At 41.5% G+C, this 5945-nt stretch overlaps 1 non-coding gene across 1 annotated transcript; it reads right to left on the bottom strand.

Annotated features, from left to right (window-relative positions):
- Positions 1-5594: 5594 nt before the first annotated feature.
- On the bottom strand, positions 5595-5701 carry LOC141679816 (small nucleolar RNA R71). Its single transcript, XR_012558189.1, has one exon. It is a non-coding gene; the product is annotated as a small nucleolar RNA R71 (small nucleolar RNA).
- Between the last annotated feature and the right edge of the window lie 244 nt (positions 5702-5945).

Below are 5945 nucleotides of genomic sequence, written 5' to 3' on the forward strand. Positions count from 1 at the left end.
TCCAGAAACTCCAGGAAAGCATATACCAGAGAGGTTATACATATTGTTGGGGTAGCCCCGAAGAGGGCCAGGACAGGAGTAACAATGGCTTTTGATGATTCTGACCTAGAGGGTGTGAAATTTCCTCATGACGACCCGCTGGTCATAACACCGATAATAGGAAATAGCCCGGTTAAGAGGGTCCTTGTGGATAATGGCGTTTCGGTGGATATCTTGCTCCATGACACCTTCTTAAGGATGGGATATAATGATTATCAATTAACCCCGACCGATATGCCGATATATGGATTTGCAGGAGTAGAGTGCCCCGTGGAAGGGATAATCAAGTTGCCAACAACCATAGGACAGGAACCAAGGAAAGCAACACATATGTTGGACATTGTGGTGGTGAAGGATAGTTCAACTTACAACTCTATCATGGGGAGAACAAGGATACATGCCTTCAAAGCAATCCCTTCTTTCTACCATTCAGTTATGAAGTTTCCCACTCGGAATGGGATTGGAGAAGAGAGAGGAGATCAAAAAATGGCTAGAAGTTGTTATATAGCCTCTCTAAGGGCAGATGGATTTGGGGGGGCAAGTTCTGCCTATTGAAGATCTGGATATCCGAGAGAATGATGAGAAAAGAGGGAAGCCAGCAGAAGACTTGGTTACGATTCCTTTGGCTCCCGAGGATCCTGAGAAAGTGACTTTCGTTGGAGCAACACTAGAGGAGCCCCTTAGAGGGAAGTTGGTGAAGTTTTTGCAAGAAAATAGTGATATGTTTGCATGGTCGGCAGCTGATATGCCAGGTATAGACCCGGAACTGATCACTCACAAGCTGAATGTGGATCCAAATCGTAAGACAGTGAAGCAAAAGAAAAGAAGTTTTGCTCCAGAGAGGCAAGAAGCTATAAAACAGGAAGTAGAGAAGCTTTTAGAAGCTGGTTTCATTAAGGAGATACAATTTCCAGAATGGTTAGCAAACCCTATGATGGTAAACAAGGCCAATGGAAAATGGAGAATGTGTGTGGACTTTTATGACCTGAATGATGCATGCCCAATGGATTGTTTCCCGTTGTGAAGAATAGATACTTTGATAGATGCCACTGCTGGACATGAGATGCTGATCTTTATGAATGGATTTAGTGGATACAATCAAATCAAGATGCACAAGGACGATATCCCAAAGGTATCATTCATCACTGAATTTGGTGTTTATTGTTATCTTGTTATGGCATTTGGTCTCAAGAATGCAGGAGCCACCTATCAAAGGTTGGCAGATAAAATTTTTAAGGATCTTATTGGCAAGACCATGGAAGTTTATGTTGATGACATGTTAGTCAAGAGTCTAGTAAAGACTGACCATATAACCCATTTGAGGGAAGCTTTTGAGGTCCTGAGATACCACAAGATGATGTTAAATCCTGCAAAGTGTGCTTTCGGAGTAGGATCTCGAAAGTTTTTGGGATTGATGGTCTCCAAGAGAGGAATCGAGGCCAATCCCGATAAAATAAAGGCAATCCTGGACATGGAGCCCCTAAAAACTATCAAAGATGTTCAAAAGCTCACTGGAAGGATTGTTGCATTGGGACGATTCATCTTAAAGTCTGAGGAAAAGTGCTTGTCGTTCTTCAAGTCTTTAAAGAAGGTTTAGGATTTTGTATGGAATGAGGAAAGCCAGAATGCATTCGAGGAATTAAAGAAATACATGGCTCAGGCCCCGTTGTTGGCCAAGCCAGCTTTGAATGAAGTTTTATACTTGTACTTGGCCGTTTCAGAGAGTGCCTTGAGCGCTGTATTGGTTAAGGAGGAACTGAAAATCATGAAACCCGTATACTACGTTAGCAAAATTCTGCATAAAGCTGAGTTGAATTATTCAACTATTGAGAAGTTTGCTTTAGCCTTGGTAATGGCCTCAAGAAAGTTACGTCCTTACTTTCAGGCTCATAAGATTGAAGTGCTAACAAATCAGCCCTTGAGAAATATTATTCATAGTCCCAAGGCTAGTGAGAGGTTGATCAAGTGGGCAATAAAACTGGGAGAATTCGATATCAAATATAAGCCACGAATGGCAATAAAAGCCCAGGCATTGGCTGACTTCGTGGTGGAATGTACCATACCCAACCAAGAAGTCGGGGGCAGGAAGATACTATACCTCCAAACACAGAAGGTGATAAAGGGGACAAAGAGAAGGAAGTTAAGGGAAAGGAATATTGGGTTCTTTATTTTGATGGATCATCAAAAACAAATTCAAGTGGAGCAGGGTTAGTTTTACAAAGCCCTGATGGGTTCTTGATTGAATATGCTATGAAGTTAGACTTTCCGACCACAAACAATGAGGCAGAGTATGAAGCTCTGATAGCTGGCCTTGGCTTAGCAGGGACACTTAGAGTCAAGAACTTAAAGGTCTGTGGAGACTCAAAGCTGGTCATATCCCAGGTAAAGGGAGAGTTTGAGGCAAGGGATGATACGATGGCTAAGTATGTCCGCCTAGTAAGGGCTGTGATGACCCAATTCGATGAATGCCATGTTGAGCACATTCCAAGTGAGGAAAATGCTAAGGCAGATGCATTATCAAAGTTTGCTTCATCTGAGATAGAGGAAAGTTCCGGAAGTGTATACTTCCGCGTTCTGAAGACACGGAGAATTGATGTTAAGCTTGTAGCTCTTATAGGTCTGGGGACGTCATGGATAGATTCCATTAAGACCCATATTCAAACCAGATGGTTTCCAAATGATGCTACTGAAGCACAAAAGTTAGCTGTTCGAGCACTGAGATACTCCTTGATAGATGGGATTTTGTATAAAAGATCTTACGTGGTTCCTTACTTAAGATGTCTCAGGCCCGATGGGGCACGTTTGGCTCTTGAAGAAGTGCATCAAGGTATATGAGGACAACACTTGGGGGGCAGAGCACTAGCTCTTAAGATAACCCGTTTAGGATCCTATCAGCCAGAAATGATGGTCGATGCCAAAGAGTATGTGAACAAGTGTGACTGCTATCATAAGCATGCACTTGTCGTTCGATAACCCCCCGAGATGCTGACCTCCATCAACTCTCCCATCCCCTTTGCTATGTGGGGAATGGATATACTTGGACCTTTTCCCATGGCCATGGCATAAAGGAAGTTCCTGATTGTAGCCATTGATTATTTTACTAAGTGGATCGAAGCCAAGCCTTTGGCCAAAATCACAACTAAGCAGGTTGCACAATTCCTGTAGGAAAATATCATGTGCCGGTATGGAATTCCTTGCATCCTAGTCACTGACAATGGAACACAGTTAAACAATGAGGAATTCAAGAAGTATTGTGAGGGGAATGAAATTAAATTACGATTCATCTATGTGGCTCACCCGCAAGACAATGGGCAAGAGGAAGTAGCGAATCGAATAATCTTGGATGGACTAAAGAAGAGGATCGAGAAGTTGAAGAATAACTGGGTGGATGAAATACTCCCAATACTATGAGCCTATAGGACTACCTGTAGAGTCACGACTGGAGAAACTGATAAGTGGCATTTTATACCACTTAGAATGTCTTACAATGGCTTGAATTGATGTCTTAAAATCAAGTATTTTGTGTATTTGATGCGTTTTTCTAGTTTTTGTGCATTTCAGGGTATTACTTGCATTTGTGGAGAGATTTCATCAGGAATAAGCCTAGGTATGTGCTTGGCACTGGAAGTGGGAAGTTAGGAGCAGAACGCAGCAAAAAACGGGAGGAAAATAAGCATTTTTCCAGTAAGGTGTTGGGCGCCCGCTCAGCCTGGCTAGGCGGCCGCTCAGGAAGCTGGGCGCCCGCTCAGGATTGCTGGGCGGCCGCTCAGGGGTGTAAAATTAAATACTGATTTTTAGAGTTCTATTTCTATTGGACTTCTGACTTCTTAGATGGCTGGGTCTTGTGAGGCTTCTATATAAGTAATTTCAGAGACGTTTCACAGAATGAATCGTGGTATCAATCAAGGAGCAAGGAGAGAAGGAAGAAGACCGTTTTAGCACATCGCAACGAAGAAGAGGAAGCATAGTTTTCTTGTGATTCTTTTATTCGTTGTATCAGTGGATGCTAGTTTTGTTTATTTTGAACCTTATTACTCTTGTGACGTACTCTGGTTTTAATAAGTATTTTTATTAGTTTATATTGTGTGTTATTATCATGTTTTCATATGAACCCATGGTGACGATGAGTTCTATCATGGGCTAATCGTGATCATGGGGTCATAACGGATTTACTATGGAATTCTTTAGTTAGTTTTTTAATATCTTACTGTGTGATGATTGTATGATATCTAGTATAGGTTGCGCTTATTCATATTATGTGCGTCGCGAACATATAAGATAGGGTGTTAATCTCTTGTGAAGCGATGGTGGATCTTGAGGTTTAGAACTTGCCATGCTAGCATAGGTTCATGTATGTGTATGCATGATTAGTTGGTGACTCTAACCGTTTTACTTGCCCTGTGTAATCATAAGGAATAACTTGTGCTTAAATCGTTATGTTATCAAATTTTGTAGACATATAGGGTCTCAACATAATTGATGCCTATTCAACTTCTATCTTAATTGTGGATGTTTGGTAGAATTGTATTAGTACAATGAAAGTTGGCTTTTATCAGTTTCGTGTTGTTTGATTAATATCATCACCGTTACATGCTAAGGGTAATAACAATAACTATTGAAAGAAGTAGTAATGAAGTTATGATCTCATGTGTGTTAATATTGTTATTAAGTGTCAATTAAGTGTTTAATTCTCATAGTTAATTATAGTTAATAATTAGTTAATCAAATCTAAGTGTTATTGTCTTGACATTGAGAAGTAATCATACATTGGTGAGTAAGTGTAATTGAACATAATTAGTCTGAGTCTCTGTGGGAACGAACTAGAAATTATTCTATATTACTTGCGAACGCGTATAATTGTATGAATTATTAGCGCGTGTTTTGTGCCTAACAAGTTTTTGGCGCCTCTGCCGGGGACTCGGCGTATTTGTTTAGTTTATGTACTTACCATCAGTGGTTGTTAGGACTCATTGATTAAGACGTGTTACTTATTATTTCCGGTTGTATTTCAGGTACTTTAGCGAGCATTTATGCAAACACGTTCTCGTACTCGCAAGAGGACTTTAGATACGGCTGAGGACACAAACTCAGTTCTTGATATTACGGAGAAGATAGATTTTGAAGTTTCGGTTAAAGAGAGTAAGCAGAACGAACCAATAATCATGGGTGATCGTATAGCTCCGGCAGATCCAGCTCTTATGGACTTTTCTCGGCTTAAAATTGATGACATTCAGTCAAGCATCCTTCATCCGGCTATCCAGGCTAACACTTTTGAAATCAAGCCGGGCACTATTCAGATGGTGCAAAATTTTGTTTCTTTCGGAGGTGCTGCGACTGAAGACCCCAACATGCACATCAGGAATTTTGTCGAGATCTATAGTACTTTCAAATATAATGGTGTGACTGACGAGGCTATCAAGCCGAGGCTTTTCCCATTCTCTCTGAGGGATAAAGCTAAGGACTGGTTACATTCTGAACTAGCTGGGTCCATCACTACTTGACAAGATCTTGCGCAAAAGTTTCTGGTGAAGTTCTATCCGATGGCGAAGACTGCAGCTATGAGGAGTGCTCTTACTCAGTTTGCGCAGCAACCAACAGAATCTATGTGTGAAGCTTGGGAGCGCTACAAGGAGATGTTGAGAAAGTGTCCACATCATGGTATGCCTGACTGGATGGTGATCACTGGTTTCTATAATGGTTTGGGGGCCCAATCTCGGCCAATGCTCGATGCAGCGGCTGGAGGCGCCTTGTGGGCCAAAAGCTATACTGAGGCTTATAATCTTATTGAAACTATGGCTACAAATGAGCATCAAAACCCAACTCAAAGGATGATGCCTGGGAAGGTAGCAGGTATTCTGGAAGTCGATGCAGCTAAAGCTATTGCAGCGCAGCTCCAAGCGCTGTCT

The sequence above is a fragment of the Apium graveolens genome, chromosome 1 (assembly GCF_009905375.1).
Source record: "Apium graveolens cultivar Ventura chromosome 1, ASM990537v1, whole genome shotgun sequence".
In the NCBI taxonomy this organism is placed as follows: domain Eukaryota; kingdom Viridiplantae; phylum Streptophyta; class Magnoliopsida; order Apiales; family Apiaceae; genus Apium; species Apium graveolens.